The 25,161-nt window shown below is 41.0% G+C and overlaps 1 protein-coding gene across 7 annotated transcripts in view; it reads left to right on the top strand.

The window, feature by feature from the left end:
• Positions 1–25,161, top strand: part of STOX2 (storkhead box 2) — a 217,725-nt gene that overhangs the window by 163,536 nt on the left and 29,028 nt on the right. Inside the window, exons 1-2 of one of the 7 annotated variants that reach the window (XM_054553414.2) lie at positions 22,328–24,432; positions 24,778–25,095. The gene's annotated coding sequence lies outside the window, so the exon portion shown is untranslated. 7 annotated transcript variants of the gene reach the window in all.

Here is a 25,161-nt window from a genome sequence, read left to right on the forward strand (position 1 = left end):
GCACTGTCACCCAGGCTGGAGTGCAATGGTGTGATCTCGGCTCACCGCAACCTCCGCCTCCCAGGTTCAAACGATTCTCATGCCTCAGCCTCCCGAGTAGCTGGGATTATAGGTGCCCGCCACCACACCCGGCTAATTTTTGTATTTTAGTAGAGATGGGGTTTCACCATGTTGGCCAGGCTGGTTTCGAACTCCTGGCCTCAGGTGATCCACCTGCCTCGGCCTCCTAAAGTGCTGGGATTACAGGCGTGAGCCACCACACCCGGCCTAAAAATGTTATATTATTTCTAATATGACAAAAATGCAACCTTACTGGCTTTCTTTTTTTTTTTTTTTTTTTGAGACGGAGTCTCGCCCTGTCGCCCAGGCTGGAGTGCTGTGGCACGATCTCGGCTCACTGCAAGCTCTGCCTCCTGGGTTCACACCATTCTCCTGCGTCAGCCTCCCTAGTAGCTGGGACTACAGGTGCCCACTACCAGGCCCGGCTAATTTTTTGTATTTTTAGTAGAGATGGGGTTTCATCGTGTTAGCCAGGATGGTCTCGATCTCCTGACCTCGTGATCTGCCTTCCTCAGCCTCCGGAAGTGCTGGGATTACAGGCGTGAGCCACCGTGCCCAGCTTTCTTTACAAAGCTGAATGTTGATAATTGAAATAGAGACTAGTCTGAAATGTACTTCTGTTCCATTTATGTAAAAAGGGTTTCCTAAATGAATTAATGGCACAAGGGAGATTATCTGCTTCAGAGAATAAACTTTGCAAGTCACTTCAGATCTTCCGATGGGGTGCTAATTAATATTCAAATGTTATGTTGAGAAAGGACTGATTTTCAGATCTTTGTGATCTCGAATCACTTCCCCTATGGTGCATTTTACACATTGTGTGGTTGTAATATGTCAAATCCTTTTTTATTTGGAGCTCATGTTATTTAGATTGAGTCTATGGTGAGGTTGTACGTAATGCATGATGCCAACAGCGCTGGGAGAGAAACGCTGTCTTTATCTCAGTACCTGTTTATCTTGAGTTGAAAGTTTGTTAGTTGTAGGTGGATTGTACTCTGATTGTACTGTGTCTTTGTCTTCCTTTTGTCCCCAGACCAGCGCTAAGTATAAAATAGGTGTAAAAAATTGGTGAGTTGTTTTTGTTTTGTTTTGCTTTTTGAGACAGTATTGCTCCGTCATACCCAGCAGTGGTGCAGTCTTGGCTCACTGCCACCCCTGCCTCCCAGGTTCAAGCGATTCTCCCACCTCAGTCTCCTAAGTAGCTGGGATTACAGGTGCATGCCACCATACCCAGCTGATTTTTTGTATTTTTAGTAGAGATGGGGTTTCACCATATTGGCCAGGCTGGTCTCAAACTCCCGACCCTACATGATTCACCCACCTTGGCCTCCCAAAATGCTGGTATTACAGGCATGAGCCACTGCGCCCAGCCAAATTGGTGAGTTTTTACGTTGAAACGTTATGAAAAGTTACCCTTGACCTTAGAAACAGGAAATGGAAGGGTTTTATGAAATCTTAGGCATGTTATCTGTTGAATTTTCTTATCACTAAATAGTGCTTCTCATATTTACCCATGTCTTCTTTCAATCAGCATAAAAATCTTATAGTCTTGAAATCTGAAATTTGAATAAAAAAGAATATTGTGGTTGAATTTAAATCAAAGCAATTTTGCCGTGTTTATGAATCTTTTAGCCACTTATGGCACCAGCATGTCCGTTTTCTTGGTGACAAGGCATGTGGAATGGTGACAAGTGTGTAGGTTCAGGATATTAGAACCACATTTGAATCCTGGAGGTACCATTTCCTTGCTGGGAGACATAGAACAAATTAGCTTTAATCCTTTAAATGAGGATTACACCCACATCACAGGTTATATTAATTGTGAACCTATATGAAGTGTCTGACATAGAGTACTGGCCGTGCCGTAGGTGTGCAATAAATGTTAACATTCCTTATCTCCTGCTTGCATTTAATTGCTAAAATGACCAAATTCTGTTCGCTTTAATGAGATATCTTTCCGGAAGGGATAAGATAAAATTGTTTGTTCTTCAACTCTGATAAGTTATTCTAGAAGAATATCTTTCTGATACGATTAGACAATTTTATCATCTGTCCTTATGTAATGTCCTTAGTTTTATCAGCTCAAAAATAGGGATGCAATTGATATCAACATATTGAGATCATTAGGGGTTTATCATTGAAAAGGGGTGAGAGAGGAGCATTAGATGGGAAGCTCATTCTGGCACTTATGCTTAGGGTGACAGAGGAAACCAGTGGCGGGGGTTGTGGGGGGCGGTTTCCGGTAGTGCAGGTGAAAACCTAAAGCAAAAGAAAGGAATGGATTTAAAGACATCCAGACAGTAAGTAGAGTGGCTCTGTTGACTTTTTCCATTATGAGGGAAGGGGGTGGTTAGGGAAGAAAGGACAGCAGGTATCTCACATTCATGTGTCACGTGGCTGCCCCAGTGGTGGTGCTACAGTCCAAACCAGGAGACACAAGAAGGGGCAGGATTTAAAGGATAGAGTATATATTCAGTTTTGGACATGTTGAGTTTGAGGCACTGGGGGTATCTAGGTGGAATCATCTGATAGGTAAAGAGAGAAGGGGGCAGGGAGGGAGGGAGAGAGAGAGACTGAGAAAGGCAGGTGAGTCAGGCAATCAGGGAGAGTTTTGGGACCAGGGAGGGAGTTTTGACCCCTTCAGCTCTGTATGGCCAAGAGTGGTTATGCCTGAGACAGTGGGTGGGACTGCCCCTGTGGGGCACGTAGCTGGGGAAGAGAGGAGGTGGGTGAGGATGGAGCCATCGAGAGCTCTCTTTTAGATGCCGGCAGAGGAAACAGTTATAAGAAGAGGAAACTCAGACCCTAGATGTGAATTTAGAATCTAGATTTGGTTTTAATAATTTACACACAGTGAGTTTCCCAAAGAGATGGAAAAGTCAACTGTTTGGAACCAAAAAGCCAAAGCTGGAAAGAACCACAGTGCCCTAAGTCAGTTCTGCATTTGATGGACAGATGGACGGGTCTCTTGAGTCCACTGAATTTCCATTTCATCACAGTCACCCTCCCGGCGGCGCCTCCCCCAGCAGCCGTTCCCAGTGGTGGTGATGACTCAGGCTATGCCACACATTCACCGTAACCTTCATGAGACCAAAATGCTGCAGATGGCTGTGGGAAATAGGAGGTACTGAACACTCAACAAGGAGGCGTGCAATTTAAAGTAGTTTTCACTCATCTTTAGCATGAGTGCTTAAATGGTTGTAATTAGAAGGGATGACCTAGGACCTGTGTGGAAAGTGTGACTTAATATTTTAAGTATTTTTGGGAACTATTAAAACAAGAAAAGTGTTCTTTATTTTGTCAAATTTTGTTTTTTTCTTTTCCTTGATAGAACTCGATCAATGTCTTAGCGATTACATACTCTGTCATTAAAACTGTGACCTTGGGCAAGTTACCTAACTCTCCCTGATTTCATTCATAAAATGGAGATAATAGTATTTGTTTCATAAGGTTCTTATGAGAACAAAGTGACATAACATGTAGAAAGTCCCTTCGTACGTATTGGCAGTAAAGTGTAGTTGTTGTTAGTAGGAGGTGGGAGGGCTAGGCATTAGAAGTGAGAGGGGCCGGGCACGGTGGCTCACGCCTGTAATCCCAGCACTTTGGGAGGCTGAGGTGGGTGGATCACCTGATGTTGGGAGTTCAAGACCAGCCTGACCAACACGGAGAAAGCCCATCTCTACTAAAAATGCAAAATTAGCTGGGTGTGGTGGTGCATGCCTATAATCCCAGCTACTTGGGAGGCTGAGTGAGGCAGGAGAATTACCTGAACCCGGGAGGTGGAGGTTGTAGTGAGCCGAGATTGCTCCATTGCACTCCAGCCTGGGCAACAAGAGCGAAACTCCGTCTCAAGAAAAAAAAAAAAGAAGAAGTGAGAGGAAAGCGGTTAAAGATGATGGGGTGTTTATTATCAAGAAAGTGAGTGGTGCAAGAGGAAGAAAGGGGAACATGATGGTGTTCGGTGTCTTTAAGGAAGAGTGAAGGAAGGGGTAAGAAGGCACGGGAGCATACACTGGCCACCCAAGGATTGTGCTCAAACCTGACAGTTGGATGTTTGGGACCAGAGATGTGCTTAACTTAGATAACTTGTTGCGTGTTCTATGCTCTAGTTGTTTTGTTTGAGTTTCCTGCAATCAGACATAGTTGGATTGTAGGATGTCATGAAAATGGTGATAGTAGGAAGGAAAGTAGTTATAATCCTGTATTGGATTAAAAAGATCATCAACTTTGGGTTATGAAAAATGTAGTGCCACAAAAGTATGAAAATGTTAAAACTTAGAAACATAAAATAACAGTTTATGAATGCAAAGCTTGGGAAATGAATTATGAAAGTCTACTATGTTTTTAGGAGCATAAGACAAAATGAGGAAGACAAAACTTAAGGAAAACCCATGAGGGGATCCAGCTGAACACTGGATGGGTACACACTAAGAAAATAACTGAAACTCATGTGAGTTCAAACGCAAGTGTTAATGCTTTTTATCAAGCAAAAGATATCAGGATGGGTAACACTTTGCTTCCCAAACTCTGAACATCACAAATGGAGTTGGGGAATGGCCTCAGGATGTGTGTTAGGATTATAAATCCCTGTGTCCGTTTCCCTCCCATCTGTCTGAAATCTAATCCAAGGGTTCTCACACTTTTGGACTTCACGTTCAAAGAACACTTCAATAAAATTTGTGTGGATCACCATAGGTCTCCAGCTTTTAGTTCTGGCAAGCGAGTGCTTTTTAAAAAAATCTGTCATTTCTTACCACCATTACTGCATTAAAAAAGAAGACATTTAACATGCACACATGCATGTACCTACACACACACACACGAAGAAGAGCATAATTAAAGACAATTTTTTGATCAAGTAAAGTTATCTTTATGAGAAATTTTCTTTGTTGCCTTATCTTTCCTTCTTTTCGTTGTGGACTGTGAAAATAATTGTCCATACAAGCACAAGCACAGACCTACAGAATCTGGCCAGAATTTACTAAGCACTGGTACAGCTGTTGTCTACCTGCTCCCAGGTGACCAGCCTAGGACAGCTTGGGAGACAGAAATCCTGCCACCTTTGCTGCTACAAACGCAGGGCTGAAAAGACCAACCCTTTTTCCGGAGCACTCTGTGGCCCAAGCCAAGTTATCAAAAGGATCTTTGTTGCCAGGGGATGTTTTTTTCTTTTCTGAGAGTAGGTTGGGTTGCGGCAGGGGGGCGGGGGGTGTTGGGTGGCAGGGGTTTGGCCGGGGGAGGGGAGGGTGGATAGAAAGGATAGAAGGTAAATGGTATATAACGCAAGAGGGAAATTTTAAAGACTTTCAATGATTAAGTACATATGACTTCCTTTTTCTTTTTTGCCCTGGTACTGCCTGAAAAATACATATGACTTTAAGCTGTATAGGCGAGAATATTTTAGATTCTAGTGTAAAGTAATAGGATACAGTATCACATTGGGAGTGACGTCTTTCTTCATCAATTGTTTGTTCTTAAAACAAGCCTTTTATGAGGTGTGGAACTTTAAAGAGGCCAGTTTTGCTGTTCCTATGAGAATTGACGCCTTTATTGCAAAATATGAATGTGGTAGACGTGGATTTTTGAAAGTTAACAGAAAAATCTACTAATCTGAATAGATCATTAAGAATGTAGTCTGCTTCATCAGTGTATGTGTTACATGAACAGACATTAAGAGCTTGTTACGGCAGTGACTTACCAGCAAGGATGGGATAAAAGTAAAATGCGGAAGGAAGAAAATGCACCATGGTTTTTTCTTATGAAAGAGCTTACAGACAACTTTTATTGATAGCTTTTGCAAATTTAGAATTAATTTATATTAACAGTTTGATATTTGGAAACACTTACTTTTAAAAATTAGCCTGATTTGTATTTAAAATTATTTTTTAAAATACAGCAACAGGGTTTGCTTTGTTGCCCAAGCTGCTCTTGAACTCCCGGGCTCAAGCCACCCTCCCGCCTCAGCTTCCCAAAGCCCTGAGATTATAGGTGTGAGCTACTATACCCCGCTAGATTTCTGCGTATTCATAATCTATGAACTTTGAACTTACCATTTTCAGGGTTGCAGGGTTTTTTTTGAGACAGGATCTTACTGTGTCACCCAAGCTAGAGTGCAGTGGCACAATCACAGCTGAGTGCAACCTTCAACTCCTAGGCTCAAGTCATCCCTCCACCTCAGCCTCCTGAGTAGCTGGGACTCCAGGCACGCACCACCACTCCTGGCTAATTTTTTAAAATTTTCTGTAGAGATGGGATCTCACTATATTGCTCAGGCTAGCCTTGAATTCCTGGACTCAAGAGATCCTCTCACCTCAATCTCCTAAAGTGCTGAGATTCCAGGCATGAGCCACCACACCCTGCCATGGTTGCAGGTTTTAGGTGTTAAATTTACATATCTTGTGTTGGGGCATCTATTGATTTAGGACCACAGATCTGAACAAAGTATAAAGGAGCTGATCCATCAGCCATTCATTCCCCTCTCAGTAGAGACTGTGCCACATTGCTCTTGGCCCTTGCATGAAAAAAACACTTTATACTGTCTTGCTAGGTTTCTCAATCTCAGTCTATAACTACGTGTGTGTGTGTGTGTGTGTGTGTGTGTGTGTGTGTGTGTGTTTCCAGCTGAATTTTCTGTCCTGAGGTTGAGTTAGAAATCAGCTTTTGTTTGCTTTACAGTTTCTCATGGCTTCAGTCAAACAGCGGTGTCAAATGTGGTATCATTGACATCTGTGGTAGCCTTCGTTCTGTGAAGTCTATCAGCAATGTCCATGCTGATAATTCAGTGTAAATGATTGCCCAGCCACAAGCTGCACGGTGAACACTGTTTTCTCAGTTGGGTTGGCTGCTCCTCAGGGAGTCCCACTATGCCAGGCAGATGAAGCACAGTTTGCCACTCACTGAGAAGGAGCCCCTGGGGGGACCCCATTCCGTGGCCAGGCCATATCACCGCCCCCGACCGGACCCTTGCCTAGATGAACTGTTAAGTGTCAGGGGATTCACACAGGAGGAAGGGCAGCCACCGCATACACACAAGGAGTGTGTTCGGGTGGCCCCCGCTCTCAGCAGGACGCATCTCCATGGAGCACTTTGGGCTGAGCCACCTTCTTCTCTATCCCCACTGGCTCCCCCACCAAAGTGCTGCAGCCAGTAGCCAGAAATTAAAATCCTCGTTTGGGTCGAGTAAGAAAGTTTATCTATTACCCATAAACCTTTTCTTGCAAATCTGCTCATAGTGCATACATTGACTTTCACATTTCACTCTCTAATTGAGCAGAATTATAAGTATACCTCGCCCATTCATCCTGCCAAATACTCAAGATTTCTGTTCGACAGGCTGTCCTATTATCAGTGAACTGCCCTCGCTATGACATACTAATATATATGATACGAACATTGCCTTCTTGGAGCTCTTTTTAGTATAACTGTTGGGGTCATATCCCCCAGTGAGAAGGCCATTAGAATTTTGGGGTCAGGTTATTTGTGCATGGTAGTGTAACTGTCAAGATGTAATATTTGAGGGTTTTTTTTTGGTGGAACTTTTTGTGTTGAGTATAGAAGCCAATCATGTTCATATAGTATACAAACTTGAGTGATACTCTTCTAAGGACCACAAATACCAACAGTTTGAAGTAAAAGTAGGAGGACTGAACATTATTCAGGCAAAGTCTGAAGCCATACCTGTTTCTCTTCTCTGTTGTAATGCCCTCAGCCAGGGCTAAGGTGAGTTTTTGAAAGCACCCATCACTATTATGAGTGTGACGTGGATAGGAGAGGGTCAGAAAGGGAAACAATGCACTCAATAATTATATTTGACGCTAATGATCTGGTCTGTGGGTCATGTGGGTGTCTCCTGTCTCCTGATCTACCTAACACTGATGACAAAGCTCATTAGTACCTCTGGCCAGAGGGTGGACTTGGGAAAAGAGAGGACAGCACTCATGTCAATCAGTTTGGCTTCTCATTAGTAACTCCAAAGAAAATAGTTGGCCAAAGAGGCCAGAACCACAAAAAGGAAGCTAACTTTGAGTTACCCTTATCTGTCCATTATTATCACTGAGGTGGGAAAAGGCTAAGTGTCTGGTATGTGGGAAGTGGATGAAGTGAAATGATATTTTTTGAGGCTAAAATAAAACTTCTAAAAAATCTCAATGGCAGCAGTCCTAAAATAAAAGTAAGTCTTTATAAAAGGAAAACAAAGTCCAAAGTGAACATATTTGCTTCTCCTGCTAACAGTGCTATTTCAAACAATAAAAAGTAGTGATGGATTCTGCTTCTGAGCAAGAGGGAGCGTGTAGCTGAGACCATGGACAGAATGCATGGTGCAGCAGGCAGAGTGGGGAAGGAGATCAGAATTTGAAGTTCCACTAAACTGTATCACCTGGCGTAGACTCCGAGGTAGCCCGAAATCCAGTAGGTCACACTGGTGTGGACAGAAGATCTTCAAGGGAAGCCCTTGCTTCCTGACCTGAGAAGCAGGAAAAGGGAGTGCTAACTTCAGAGTGAGTGGAAGAAGCCACTGTCCTCATTCTCTCCCTTCCCAACCCATAGCCAGTCCTGCACAGCGGCGTAGGGCTGGGCAGACATCCAAAACTGTGCGTGCTGGGGGAGGAGGATTTCCTTCTTTCTGATGAAGGGAACTGTGGTCCTAAGAGCATGGGGCGAATTCCCATTGCTTTTCTTCCCTCTCTCTGTCCTTCTGCCACTTGACACCACATTGAACTGCAGTTGTGCTGGAAGTATGTGGTGGAGCAAGGCAACTAAACCCCAGCATTCTAGCAGAAGGACCATGAAAAGGGGCCCTAGGGTACTGGAAGGTACTGGCGAGATCACAGAGAGGATAAAGAGAGCTATTGCATAAAATATTGCATGAACTCCTGGACTCGCTTCTGAGCTGTGCATGTTTGGATCTGACTCTAAGCAGCATTACAAATGCTTTGAGAGCTGAAATATGAACTAGATCATACAGGTCCCAGGCTGACCACTGCATGGTATACATGTAAGACAGATCCAAATAGCATTGCAAAGGCTTTCTGCACTGAAGTGACATTCAGCTGACAGGAGGTGGTTTGGAAATCGCAGCCTGAACTTAATAATGTTGATCACGTGCTTAAAAAAAAAATTCAACATTGTCCTTAGGATTTAAAGACTCGGACTCTCATAATATAATAATCAATATTACTAAAAATTAGCCAGCCTATGAAGAACTAGGATAATCTCAATTTGTATGTGAAAGAACAAGTAACAGTTGCAAATTCTGAGGTATCACAGATGTTGGAATTATCAAAGATTTAAATCAGATATTCTAATCATGGCCCCAGAAGCGTGGGAATAGATTACATAATGCAGAACCAAGTGGTAATTTTAGAACTGAAATCTATAATAATGAAAAATAAAAATTCATGGGTGGGCTCAACAACAGAATAAAGATAATAGAAAGAGAAGAGACAGTGGACTTGAAGATAGAGCAATAGAAATTATTCAATCTCAACAACAGAGAAAAAGATTGAAAAAAATAAGTAAACAGAGCTTCAAGGATGTGTGAGACCATACCAAAAATGTCCAACATTTGTGTAATCAAAGTTCCTAAAAGAGTGTGATTTGAAGAAATAATGGTTGGCAACTAAGTTTGGTCAAAGATGTAAGCTTTTAAATTTAAGAAGCTGAACAAACCTAAACAGGCTAAAATCAAAGAAGTGCATACCGTGATACATCATAAACTGTTAAAAACTAAAGAGAGAAAAATATTGAAAGCAATTAGGGAAAAATGCTACATGACATATAATAGAACAACTTGAATTACTGCAGATTTAATTGGTATGTTTAGACATACCAATGATACATAACATATAATAGAACAAGTTGAATGACTGAAGATTTTCTGTTAGAAACCACAAAGGCCAAAGTAAAGTGGAACACTATTTTTAAAATAACCAGGGAACATATTCTTTATTTACGAAGGTAAAAAAATGATATTCTCAAATAAAAGAAAGCAATAATTCACTGCCAGAAGACTTGCTCTAAAAGAAATGCTGATACACAGAAAATTATACCAGAGGAAAACTTGAAACATCAAGAGAAAAAGAAAAGCAACAGTAGTAATATCTGAGTAAATATAATTATTCACTTAAGCTCTTTAAAATATGTATAACAGGCCGTGTGCCGTGGCTCATGCCTCTGATCCCAGCACTTTGGGAGGCTGAGGTGGGTGGATCACGAGGTGAAGAGATTGAGACCATCCTGGCTAACATGTGGAAACCCCATCTCTACTAAAAATACAAAAATTAGCTGGGCGTGGTGGCATGTGCCTGTAGTTCCAGCTACTCAGGAGGCTGAGGCAGGAGAATTGCTTTAACCCAGGAGGCAGAGGTTGCAGTGAACCGAGATCGCACCACTGCACTCCAGCCTGGTGACAGAGCAAAACTCTGTGTCAAAAAAATATATATGTATAATAATGGAAATCAAATATTCTAGCATTGGTAGAGTTTCATTGTATACAGATGTAACACATATGACAATTGTAAGATAAAGAGAAGAGGTTAAAAGGACTAAAATGATGGTAAGATTTACCACTTGAAGTAGTAAAATATTAATTCTAAGTAGACTGTTAAAAGTTAAGTATATATATTTGAAATGTGTAGAGCAACAGCTAAAGACACCACACAAAGGAATATAGTAAAAACTCAATAGATAAATAAAAATAGAGCACTGAAAATACTCAAATAATTCAAATAAAAGTAGGAAAGGAAAAACAGGAACAAAATGAGGGAAGAAACCTAAAATAAATAATAAAGGGTAGATTTAAATTCCAATGTATAACTAATTATATTAAATATAAATGATCTAAACATACAAATTAAATGACAGAGATTGTCAGAATGGATTTTTTAAAATGACCAAAGGGTATGCTATCTATAAGTAATACATTTTAAATATAATGAAATGAATGTGTTAAAAGTAAAAAGTAAAGTGATATACACTAATCATAAGGAAGCTGGAGGGGCCATATTAATATCAGAAATAGTAGACTGGAGAGCAAGAAAAATTACCAGGGATAAAGAAGAACATTACATAAAGAAAAATGGGTAAGTTCACCATGATGACATAACAAGCATAAAAAAGTGTATGTACCTAACAACAAAGTTTCAAAGTACATGAAACAGAATAGAACTGAAAGGAGAAATGGACAATTGTAGTTAGGGGCTTCAACACAGCTCCCCCAATAATTGCAAGAAGAAGTAGATAGAATAGCAGTAAGGATGTGGAAAAACTGAACAATACCATCAGACTTGCTAATTGACATTTATAAAATGTTCCTCCCTCAAATAGCAGAATATACATTCCTTTAAAATCCTCAGGGAGCATTCACAAAAATAGATGATAGCCAGAGACATAAAACAAACCTAAAAATGATTAAAAGAATTGAAATAATCAAAAGTAGTTATCTTACCAGAATGAGATTTAACTAGAAATCAACAAAAGAAAGATAATTGATAAATCTCTAAATACTAAGAAAGTAAACAACATACTTCTAAGTGATCTGTGAATCAAAGTCTCAGAGAAAGCAGAAAATATTTTGAAGTGAACAAAATTGAAAATGCAATATATCATAATTCATATGAAGTAGCTAAAGCAGGGCCTAGAGGGAAATATGGAGGATTAAACCCTCATATTAGAAAAGAAAAAAAGAACTGCAATGAGCAATCTAAGCTTCTACCTAAAGAAACTAGAAAAAGAAGAGCAAAACAAGTCTAAAGCAAGCAGAAAGAAGGAATTTTATAAAGATAAGAGTAGATATCAATGAATTTGAAAACAACAATAGTGGAGAAAACCAATAAAATTAAAAATCTGGTTTTTTAAATATATCAAGAGCTGATAAACCTCTAGCCAGATTGACAAGGAAATATGGCATAAATTACCAATGTAAGGCATGAAAGAGGGCATATCACTATAGTCCCCACAAAAATATAATAAGCAAATACATCAAGAGCTCTGTGCACATAAATTCAACAATATAGATGAAATGGACCAAATCCTAGAAAGAAGAGGCTGCCAAAACTCACCCCAAAATATCCCTTTATATCTCAATAAATTCAATTTATAATTAAATCTTTACCAAAAACTCAAAAATCAAAACCTAAAAAACTACAGGTCTGGATGGTTTCACTGGTAGAATTCTCTACCAAACATTTATGGAAGAAATGACATCAATTCTATAAGATCTTTTTCAAAAAACAAAAGAAGAGGCAACACTTCCCAACTCGTTTTGTGAAGCCAGCCAGCATTATCCTGGTTACCAAACCAGACAAAGTTAGTACAGTAAAAGAAAACTGCAGACCAGTGTCTCTTAGGAACATAGATGCAGAAATCCTTCACAAAATATTAGTACATTGAATTAGGCAATAATAAAAATAATAACAAGTCATGATTTAGGCTTGGAATGTAAGGCTAATTCAGCATTTGAAAATCAGTCAATGTAGGGCTGGGCACAGCGGCTCACAGCTGTAATCCCAGCACTTTGGGAGGCCAAGGCAGGCAGATCACGAGGTCAAGAAATGGAGAACATCCTGGCCAACATGGTGAAACCCTGTCTCTACTAAAAAATACAAAAATTAGCTGAGTGTGGTGGCACACGCCTGTAGTCCCAGCTACACAGGAGGCTGAGGCAGGAGAATTGTTTGAACCCGGGAGGTGGAGGTTGCAGTGAGCCAAGATTGTGCCACTGCACTCCAGCCTGGGCAACAAAGCGAGACTGTGTCTCAAAAAAAAAAAAAAAAAAAGAAAAAAGAAAAGAAAAGAAAATCAGTCAATGTAATCTACCATATTAACATACCAAAGAAGAAAAAAACCACACAATAGTATTAACAGATTCAGAAAAAGCAGTTGACAAAATTCAACATACATTCATGATAAAAGCTCTCAACAATCTATACAGGATTAAAAGGAAACTTCCTTGACCTGATAAAGAACATGCACAAAAATCTGCAACTATGATAACAACAGACACTGCAGACTACTAGAGGGGGAGGGAGGGAGGAGGACATGGATTAAAAACTACCTATGGGGTACTATGCTCACTACCTGAATGACAGGATCACTCATACCCCAAACCTCAGCGGCATGGAATATACCCATGTAACAAACTTGCGCATATACCCCGTATCAAAAAGAAAAGTTGAAGAAAAAGAAACCTGTAGCTAACATCATACTTGATGGTGAAAGACCTAATACCCTTCCTTTAAGACTGGAAACAGGGCAAGGATGTTCACATTTACCATTCCCGTTGAACATGATACTGGAGTATCTATCCATTGGAATAAGGTAAGAAAAAGAAATGAAAGGCTTACAAGCTGTAATAAAACTGCCTGTTTGCAAACAACTTGATTGACCATATAGATAATCCCAAGAAATTTACAGAAAAAGTTCCTAGAATGGCATTGCCAGTTAGATGCAAGATTGTATAGCCAGTCTGGAAAATAGTTCAGTAGTTTCTTAAAATTTGTTTTTATTTTTATAGATTTAGGGATATCAGTGTAGTTGTATTAAATGGATATATTGTGTAGTGGTAAAGTCTGGGCTTTTAGGGCAACCATCACCCAAACAGTGTGCATTGTACCCAATAGGCAGTATAATAGGTAGTATAATAGGTAGTATTTGCTCCCTCACTCCCCTCCTACCCTCCTACCTTTCAGAGTCTTTAATGTCTGTTATTCCACTGTGCAATAACTTTTTGAGACTGGCTTCTTTCACTGAGCCTAATGTTAAAATGTATCCACAGGATTAGAAGTGTGTAAGGCACAACATGAAGGAGTTCTTTGGGGTGATAGAACAATTCCATATCTGATTCTGCTCCCACTTATAACTGTACTATAAATACAGTTTTTGACTTTCCGAGTAATTTCACTTAGGATAATGGCCTCCAGTTCCATCCATGTTGCTGCTTTTGCATGCAAAAGCATGATTTAATTCTTTTTTATGGCCGAGTAGCATTCCATTTCGTGTGTGTGTGTGTGTGTTTATCACATTTTTAGTCCAGTTATCTGTTAATGAACGCTTAGGTTGGTTCCATATCTTTCCTCTTGTGAGTAGTGCTGCAGTAAACAAAACATACAAGTGCAGGTGTCTTTTTGGTAAAATAATTTATTTTCCTTTGGGTAGACACCCAGTAGTGGGATTGCTGGATCAAAGGTAGTTCTATATTTAGTTCTTTGAGAAATCGCCATACTATTTTCCATAGAGGTTGTACTAATTTACATTCCCACAGACAGTGTATAAGCATTTCCTTTTCTCCACATCCTCACAACATCTGTTGATCAGTGATGTTTTTCATGTTTGTTGGCCTCTTGCCTGTTTTTTTGAAAAATGTCTGTTCACATCCTTTGTCCACTTTTTAATGGGGTTACTTGTTTCTTTCTTGTTGAGTTATTTGAGTTCCTTGTAGATTCTGGCTATTAGCCCTCCACTGGATGCATAGTTTGCAAATATTTTCTCCCATTGTATAGGATGTCTGTTTACCCTGTTGATTATTTCTTTTGCTGTGCAAAAGCTTTTTAGTTTAATTAAGTCACATTTGTCTGTTTTTGTTTTTGTTACATTTCCTTTTGAGGACTTAGTCATAAATTCTTTGCTTTGACCAATGTCCAGAAGAGTTTTTCCTAGGTTTTCTTCTAGGATTTTAATAGTTTCAGGTCTTATATTTAAATCTTTAATCCATCTTGATTTAATTTTTGTATACGGAGTGAGATAGGAGTCCAGTTCTATTCTTCTACATATTGGCTTTCCAATTTTTCCAGCAGCATTGGTTGAATAGGGTGTCCTTTCCCCAGTGTTGTGTATTTTTGTCAACGTTGTCAAAGATTAGTTGGTTGTAGTTAAGTGGCTTTATTTCTTGGATCTCTATTCTGTTCCATTGATTTATGTATCTGTTTTTGTACTAGTACCATACTATTTTGGTTACTATAGCCTTGTAGTATAATTTGAAGTCAGGTAGTGTGATGCCTCCAGAAACTAACAAAGAGCCTGAATAGCCAAAGCAATCCTACTTCAGTAGTTTCTGATGAAGTTAAATACATCCTTACCATATGATCCAGCAATCCCATTCCTAGTACTTGCAACAGCATGGATACATTTTAACATTAGGCTCAGTGAAAGAAGCCAGTCTCAAAAAGTTACATGCTATATGATCCCATTTATGACACTCTAGAAATGGCAAAATGATAAGGAAAAATAACATATCAGTGGTTTCCAGGGATTCGAAGTGTGTAAGGCACAACATGAAGGAGTTCTTTGTGGTGATAGAGCAATTCCATATCTGATTCTGTCCTGAGTGATAGCAAGGAGGCAAATCTACACGTGTTAAAACTTACAGAATCTGTACATCAAAAGAGGCCTCAATTTTGTATATGTTAATTTTCAAAATTATGTTAAAAATATTAGTTTTCTTGGCAAAAGTGAACGGTACCCGATTTTATTATTCTGTTCTCACATTGCTATAAAGAAATACCTGAGACTGGGTAATTTATAAAGAAAGGAGATTTAATTGGCTTGTGACTCTGCAGGCTGTAGAGGAAGCATGGCAGGATCTGGTTCTGGTGAGGCCTCGGGGAACTTAAAGTCATGGCAGAAGGCAAAGAGGCAGCCAGCGTTGTTGCATGGCCAGAGCAGGAGAAACAAAAAGGTCGGGGGGCGGGCTAGGTGCTACACACTGTTAAACAACCAGATCTCAGAATAACTCACTCACGCACTATCACAAGAACAGTACCTAGGAGATGGTGTTAACTCATTCATGAGAACTCCGCCCCTGTGCTCCAGTCACCTCCCACCAGGCCCCACTTCCAACATTGGGAATTAATTACAATTTGACATGAGATTTGTGCAGGGACACTGATCCAAACCATATCACTGATATTCTTGTGATTGCCTATTGATTAACCAGATCAGTACTGTCCAGTATAATTTTCTGAGATGATGAAAATGTTCTGTATCTGCTCTGTCCAGCATTGTAAATACTAGCTACATGTAGCTATTGAGCACTTGAAATAATATTTTATTATTATTTTAAATATTATTAGGAACTAACAATATTAGTTCCTAATTTTCAGTTAATTTAAATTAAATAAAATTAAATATTAGTTCCTCAGAAAGTTCCATACCACACTGTGGCATAAACTTTTTCTGCCCTAAGTTCTTCTAATCAATGTCCTAAGAAGACAAGGAAGGAAAAGATGAAAGTAAAAGGAGAAAAACTGAGAGCTTATGATTTTTTTGTTAAAAATCCAGATTCTAAATATATTGTCAGGTCTTATATTTCAGGACTTATGTTAGTTCCTCACGAACTAATATTTTAGGCCTGGTCATGCCGAGTTCACCTTTGTGATGAGAATGGCCAGTATTATTCCTAAGGAACTAATATTTTAATTTTATTTAATTTAAATTAAGTTATAATTAAATAGCCACACATGCCTAGTAGCTACTCTATTTGACAGCACAAATATAGATGATTGTATAATCACTGTGATCTTAGAAAACAAATTATGTTATTTTTATTCATTCAGAGAGATAAAAGAAATTATGACTAGTTTTTACTTTTTGACATCAGGATTTTATGACATTTTCTAGCTTTATAAACAGAAATGCATGATCCAACTTCCATGAGGTGATATAGGGAGGTGATACTGAGGATGAGGCTAATGTACATTAAGATGTTAATGGGAGAGTAGAGGTTTGTGACTGTGATACGAAAGGTATAGAGGAGAGCAAAGCCCAAATAATGTTTATTTTTAAGCCAGCGAATATTGGATTGTTTTTGGTTGGTGAAAATAACTATACTTTCACCAGGCAAACACAACAGTCCGGATCCTGTTGTCATTCTTGTCAGTAGGGATAGAGGTGGACATTAGGAGTCTGTCCCCGGATACGGAGGTGTCAGGAAAGCAGCCCTTGGAAGGTCCCTGCAAACCTCCCTGAACTGGGTGTTCCATTGTGGCGTGCCCCTTCCAACGGTTCAACTGGGGACTGTGAGAAGTACAAATTCAGCCTGGTCATGCCGAGTTCAGCTTTGTGATGAGAATGTTTGGCCGGTATTTCTTTACTTTACACTCCGTCTGGACTTAGTTTGGAGTGGATTTTTTTTCCCTCTTATTCATAGTTTTTTTTTTTTAGAAGTATTGTGATACTTTCTTTTCATGTATGTTTACTTTTCATTCCTCAGTTAATTGGAAGCACCTTGAGGTCAGAGGTTGATTCTATTGCTATGTCTGCTTTGTAAAAATATGGCAGTCTTTGCAACCTTCATATTTTTTTCCCGATTCCATCTTGCAGAGAAGGAATGCAACCCACAGAGAGGATAACTTAGTTCTAATTAAATAAGCCAGGGACAAAGTAACTCAGTTTCTTAGCTCTTTGACCTTATAACTAATTCCAGTTAAAAGAGCTCTAGGACTCAATAGCAGTATATGTTTAAAGCAACAGAAATACTGATGATAGTTTTGAAAACTAATTGGGAAATACCATTTTTAGGGCGTATTTTTAGATGTAGTTGTTGTTTCTCAAATTGGGGGCATATTTGTCCCAAGGGATTGGGGCCATACACTGGCAGGTTTATACAACCTCAAGATGAATGTGGATGGTCTCCCTAAAGGGTCAGTTCACTTGTAAATTTTGGAAAGTAGTATTGAATGGTGTTCATTGTAAACAAAGTTTTAAACTTTTGTTATTAGGACAATCAGGGTTCTATTACAGAGTAGAATGCATAGACTGTATGAATTTCAGGGTGTCTTCACAGTAGAATCTAATTGTTTTTCCTCTGCATATTGGGGGCTTCTGTGGGCTCCATCATTATCCTCTGCAGTTTAAATACTAGATACGAGATAGAAACATCTGAGATACACTCAGGCGTGTTTTAACCCAGTAGGTTGGAAATAAATAGTCCGTAAATCCAAATGCTGTGTAATAAAATTGTAATGGAGAAGGGCAACACTTCGTTTTTCTGTGCTGTCTCATCGTTTTCTTATTGTTTAATGTTAAAACAACAAATTTAGAATCTGGCTTTTTAACTGAAAATCATAAGCGCCTCAGTTTTTCCTCATTTTCCTTTCATCTTTTCCTTACGTGTCTTCTTTGGATATTGATTAGAATAACTTAGGGCAGAAAAATAGTTTATACCACAATGTGGTATGGAAAAAATTGGATATCTGCATACTTCATTTGTAATTTTTTATCCAAAGTGCACCTGGGGGGGGCGCAGTGGCTGAAGTCTATAATCCCAGCACTTTGGGAGGCCGAGGCAGGAGAATCACTCGAACCCAGGAGGTAGAGAAGTTGCAGTGAGCCGAGATTGCGCCAGTGCACCCCAGCCTGGGCAACAGAGCGAGACTCTGTCTCAAACAAAACAAAACAAAACAAAAAAGTGCATCTGGAAAAGCCTTAGAGTTGACTTTTCTTTTAATATATTTTACAAGTTGTTGTGGAGTAATGGAGGAACACCTGCACTGAGAATCAGGGGACCTGAGTGCTAGTTTTGGTTTTGCTAGTAAATCTTTGCAACCTGGGCAAGTCACCTTCCCACTTTGGGCTCTAGGATTATATTCGATCAAGTGATGATGTACTAGATGTTTTTCCGTGTCTCCTCCAGCTCTCACCTGCACTTATTCAGTGTTCCCAATCCTGTGAGAATTGGCTTTTGAGAATTTAAGTAACAGAATAGCCATGTTCTTCATTTGATGTTCATAGTGTTGCTCTCTAATACTTGTAAGAACACCAAGTGTATTTTTTTTTAAATATTTCGTTTCCTTGCATATACAGTGCAAGGAAATCTTACCCAATTTAATTGAAATGGTTTCTTCCACCACTTAACTTAGTCAATCTTGGGCTATAAAGGCCCTGAAAATGTGGAAACTTTCTGTTTTCCAAACTGCTTTTGTTGAGTTTTTAATTTGTGTCTTTTTTTAAAATCAATTTTATGCAACTAAGAAAGTCTAATCTGTTACTGGTGCCCAGGGGTTTTTGTTTAGAGAATTTCTCCTCTTCCCTTTGTTTCTCAGTTTGTGCTAATACTCTGCCCTGGTCAGTACTCCAAGTGTCAGGCTACTGCGGTGGCACAGATAGTCTTTTTGATAGACTCCGTGGAGGTAGTGTTAGGTACGTTGTCAAACTCATGCATTTCTGATAGCATTGCAGCATTTCATGTTGGAAATGTCGGATAGAACTTTTGTGAAATAGGAAAGTTATCTCATGTCTCTCTGCTTCTCTCTGTTCCCTGGTTAAGCACTCTTTACATCTTGTTCACTCTCTCACAGTAGGCTTTTACTTCGCCTCAGTAATTATCTTTTCCTTTGGATGCATCCTATACCCTGTTGCCTGCATAACCTAAACATTCAGCATGAGGAACATCTCCCCTGTAGAAACCTTTAATGCCATTCTCCAGGTATTTAATGTTATCTTTATCCCAGCCTGACTGACTTTTTGGCCTCGTTGCTACCAATCTCCTTCACAGATCCCTCCAACCCAGCCATGCTGAATCTACCACCAGCCATTCTCCAAAACATCTTAGACTGTCTAAGCACATCGTCTCTGTTCATACTGCCTTGCTGCCTGGAAAGACACTCTCATCTTTCCTCTCCCCACCCCCTTACTCACCCATCCTATGGGGCCGCCTCGGTGCCTCTTCCTTCCTGAAGAACCTCTCAGTTCCCTCCATGCTTCCTTGATGGTGCTTTTCGCATATCAGAAATAACCATCTTTCTTTACTCTCCGGGTCCTCTTTCCCTCTTTGCCTTGAATGACATAGATGCTGATGTTGAACAATGAATACAGGAGCGGTACTCATTCATCATTACTGTCACCTCAGCCACACGCTAGGATCTCACATGCTGTATTTTATAAGTGTGTTTTGACTCGAAAGGAGGTTTAGTGGAATATTGTCACAGACTAGGATTGTTTTCTCCCCGACTGGTGCAGTTTTGAAAAGGGGAGAGAATCTTGACACCGCAGACTTCTGAGTTGTGATAGGAGGCCGAGAAGTCCCTGGGGGAAGCCGCGTCTGACCATATTGTCAGCATCCCTTCCCTCCTGGGAGCTGCCATGAGCTTATAAATGTTTTTGGAGAATGGAGGTGTCATGCTTCTTTGGGAGGAGACTTACTAAGGGCCGTCTAGCAAATGCCGAGTGAAATTCATTGCAAATATAAAGTGGGCCATTTTCCTATCCATTAAAGACTGTTCTTTAAATTTTTTTAATTGATTAATTTTTAGAGACAGGGTCTTGCTCTCTTTCCCAGGCTGAAGTGCAGTGGTGCAATCATAGCTCACTGCAGCCTTGAACTCCTGCCCTCAGGTGATCTTCCCGCCTCCCAAAGTGCTGGGATTACAGGCATGAGCCACCGTGCGCCACATTCTGAAACTAATCTTGGGCCACCCCTCTTGCCTCCTCTTCCTCTACTTCCCAGTAATGAACCCTCAGCCCCAGGGAGGCCTGCCTGCCTTATGATCCCCACCTCCCTCCCATCCACACCTCCACACCTTGTCCATGCTTCCTCCCTGCAGGTGAGTCCTCTCCTTCCTTCAGCATAGATTTAGGGTCTGCTGTTGGCTAGGCACTTTCAGGGATATACCTATAAACACAAAACATGCAAAAAAATCCCTGCTCATGGAGCTTATGTTATGACATATGGGCTGTGCTTTCTCTTTTCTTTCACCTGTCCAGATTCTAGAACAAGTTTGCCTTTCCCTGGAAGCCATTGCTGACTGTTTCGACCCCGGTTCTTTTCTTCAAACTTCTTGGGGGCACTGGTTACCTGTTCCTCCCCTTTGAAATACACTGCCTTGTATTTTTGCACTCTTTATATGTGAGTATCTTACCTCCTCAAGTACATTTGAAGCTTCTTGAGGGCAGACACCATGTCATTTGTCCATGAGAGAGTGTGCACCAAGGTTTATATACTCCATATGTACACAACCTTAAAGATTAAAATTTAAATTCCTGAACTGACCATAGGACTTTGCAGTTAGGCACCTGATAAATATTTTTAATTGATTTAATGGTATTTATTGCTCTCTGCTTTTTCAAGTGGAGCAGCTCTAAGAGCGTGCGAGACCATTAGTTATCAAGCATTTATTAAGATCCTCCCTGTGTCACTATGTGGTGCTACTATTTAATCTGCTGCCAAGGACGCAGGCAAGTGCCAAGCACAACCTCTGCCCACACTTCATCAACTGAACAAATCACCTCTGTGGTCCTCTATGTGATATTTGTAAATCTTTACTGTAACACTGAAGCTGTTATTCAAAGATGCAAGAGGCACGGGGCAAGGAGGAGGACTGCTAATGATGGCTGCATGTGATTCTTGAGCTCATCTTGCCATTAGACACCGAGATCTAAAGCATCAGCAGACCTTTCTTGTCTTTATTTCTCAGTGGAGGCCAATGGTGTCCATTATGAAACCCATCGTACTCTCAGTAGGGCAGCAAGATGAGCTTGTGGTGGTTTTGCCTGACCATGTGTATTCTTTTCCATGGTCCTTCAATAAAAGTCTACTCAGGGGCAGTCGTTAGGGGTCATAGGCCCCAGCAGAAGCAACTTCTACGGGAGACCCCACTTGTGACCTTGACCTCATTGGTCCACGTGCCAAGTAAGCAGATTGTGTTCGATCTAAATTTAAAAATTGAGATATAGGTTTTAACATTTTTTTGTTTACAGTGGCTTTCTTATTTTAATAATCAAGAGGTAACACGTGTTGTTGAAAGAACAGACTTTCTACAACAATGGTTGTTGAAGATGATGTAGCAAGTCTGTAGAACAGCATACATAAAAGTGTAAAAGGTAAAATTGACTTTCAGTGGCTGAAAGAACAGACTCGAGAGCCAGCTGCCTTGGGTTCAAATCCCGTCTCTGCCGTTTACCAGCTCTGTGAGCTTCAGGAAGAGAGTTCCCCTCTTTAAGTGGGGCTCACACCAGTACTTAACTTCCAGAGTCCTTGTGAAGATTATGTGAATTTCCAAGTACAGACATACTAAGCCCATATATAGATGAAAACATGCATGCTTGGATATTAGAAATTATGACTACATTTTTATTTGTACATTCTCATCCCTTTTCTTTGAGTATTTGGATTTTTTTTCTTTCTCCACATATTTAACCTTTCATAGATCGTAGAAGAAACTTGTGTCTTAAACTGTCAGGAGGTGGCACAGTGACCCAGGGCTTCCCAGAAGGCTCTTACACTGCCAGGACTACAGATATGTCTATTTAGATCTTAATTTGTAATACATTTGTTATACGCTTCCATCATTGCATTCTTAAGGTGCGTGTGTTTATTAGGCACCCTGTCTGACCTTACAGTGATCAGACCATGCCCGACAGGAATGGGCTGGATCACATGGGTTTGGGTGGATTTATAACCAACAACACAGCCAAACTTAAAGAGGTTTGATGAAAGGTGAGTGGCTTTGGTTGGAGGCCCTGGTGCTGGGCCCTAGGCTCAGTCTGTGGCATGGATAAGAAGCTAGTGGCTTATCAAAGAGGAGAGAAAATCATACACTAGAAGGGAAAATCAAGACCATATTTGGTTAAGTATGTGGAGAAAGAAAAAAAAAAACAAATACTTGAAGAAAAGGGATGAGAACGTATAAATAAAAATGTAGTCATAATTTGTAATATCCAAACATGTATGTTTTCATCTATATATGGCCTATGAGGTCCTTCTATGCTTCTGATCAAGCATACAGGGTAAAATTGATGAGACTGTTAAAAAGTGCATCAGTAGCAGTTGGTGTGGAACACATTCTCAAGGGGGTCACAGGGTGACAGATAGTCCAAGACAGGGAGGAGACAGTGCCACGGGGAGGACTCAGCAGGAGGATGCCACATCGTCGGAGGGAAATGGATATGCCAGACCAGAGCAAAGGGGGGACCCCAGGAGGGCAGAGGATGTGAAAAGCGTCAGGTGGTTGAGGGCGTGGAAGACGTTTTATTTAATAACATTCAAAGCAAGCATCTCAATGGATCAGTAGATGAATATATAGTCTGCATGCCTGCCGAGTGTCCCAGACTCTAGGCAGCTGGAGAAGAGCCGATCTGGGCACGGGGACCTGGTTAATGTTTGTAGCTATCGGATGGGTGATGGCGCAGAGGAGGATTATACATTTTGTAGCCTCCCGAGGACAGAATGGACGTCACTGTACAGGGGTGACAAGAGACGCTGATTTGGACTCAACTCGTAGGGGGGCCTTTGCCAGAGCCTGAGCTCTGTTGGGGGAGGTTCTGGAGGACAGGCTGAATCACCGGAGTCAGGAGAGGATAGGATGCTTCCAGGATTTTAGCCGGGAGACCCAAATGGGGACCCCTGTAACTCTGAGTTTTGGGGATGCCTTACGAAGAGCTTCAGTGCATTTCCCATCTTTGCTGGCACCCCACATTTTGTGCCCCTGGTAGCTGAGCTGCTGGATTCATGAGGATGTGGGAGAATTTGCTGCAGTCATCTGCCACCCACCTCTATGGGTTTCTGAGAATGAGATAATTTTTCGGTTATCTGGCTCCTGAGCGGAGGCAGCGAGCAGTGCCTGTTTTGGTGTTACTGGGTTTGGGAGTTTGGCAGTAGCAGTACCACTGCCATGGGATTCGTTTCCTTGGCCTCTCTGACTCCATTTTTCTCGGGTTTTATGTGGCTGCTCTACTCCTTCCATTCTGTCCTCTCTCTCAACTGCCGCCCCCGTTTTCCTCCTGAGATGTTTACGTGTTGCTTCTTGCACTCTAAATAAAGACTAAATGTTTTCTCTGCTGGCATAAGTTCCTCCGTGTGTGTGTGTCGGTGTGTAAATGCATGCCCACAGGTGTACACATGAGTGATTCAGCCTGGGGTTCACAATGAGCATGGCACCCCTAGTGCAATGAAAAGGACATTTTTATGCAGATACGTGATTCATCTTCACCTTGCTGATCTTAGCCGTAGACATTTTTAAGAAAAAGCCGAGGAAACGGCCACCCCCCAGATCCCATGAATCCTACTTCTCGGTGCGATTGGAGTTGTGTTGTAAGCTCAGGAGAGGCTCCTGCTGAGAGCGAGTTCCTGACATAGTGACCTCATTCCCAACGCCGCCCTCCTCGCAGCGGCAGAAGCCGCACTGGCTGGTGCTGGGTGAGCTCCACCGCTGCCCGGGCTGCGAGCCTGACGGCTGTGTGTCGGGAATGACGAGACCCAGGCTTGCAAAGACTTGCATGGCAACTGGAATTTATGACAAATAGCTCGCTGCAGCTAAACTTTGATACAGTGTACAGTAGAACCGCCTGTTACACACAGGAGGGAGATGCGTCCTTCGTCACAATGCAAAGCCAGCCTTAACACAAAATAGGAAAATGTGGCAGGTCTCTAATTACGGACTGGTGAGTATGTGACGCCAGATCAATTTTAATGTGTGTGTTCTCTCTTCAAGCATCTGGAGGTATGTGCCCTTTTTACCTTTTTCATGATTAAAAAAATATGAGTTGGTGCTAATACATGGGAGGGGACCTGGGCCCCTTGGAGAGGAGAATGTGCCCCTCGCCACCCCGCGCCTGGGGTACATTCCGACCTCGCATCTCTGCACTGCACAGACAAAGGAGCCTGCACAGACAAACAGAGGCTGTAGCTTTTCTTGGAGCGATGACTCATTTCAGTTCACAAAGGATTCTGGGCAGGGCAGTGAGAAGTCAGGTTGGCTGATCCGTCCCTGTGACTTCACTTTGCAGAGAACAAGCAGAAGAGGAGTGACACTGCAGATTCCGAGGCACTGCAGTGGGATGTTGGCTCAGCAAGTGGCTGTGATGTATGGGATAGGCATGGAACAGGATTCCAGCTGTTCCATGCAAATAGGATAAAAGAATGATAAAGAGGATTCCTTTTTTTTTTCCCCTCCTCAAAACGTTACCAGCAAAGTACATTCACAGAGCCTTTTTAAGGTGCCTTTTGCCAGCTTTTGAACTGAACTTGTACCAGTATCTCAAGCCCCGAATTGTAAGAAGAGCTGAGAGTTCTGGAACTCATTTTTAAAAAGTAGATCTACGAAGGTAAAGTACCAGATTCCTGTTGTGTTCCACGGGCCCTCAGTAGCCAATCTGAAATGCTCATTTAGG

Source organism: Pongo abelii, chromosome 3 (genome assembly GCF_028885655.2).
Source record: "Pongo abelii isolate AG06213 chromosome 3, NHGRI_mPonAbe1-v2.0_pri, whole genome shotgun sequence".
NCBI classification, from domain to species: domain Eukaryota; kingdom Metazoa; phylum Chordata; class Mammalia; order Primates; family Hominidae; genus Pongo; species Pongo abelii.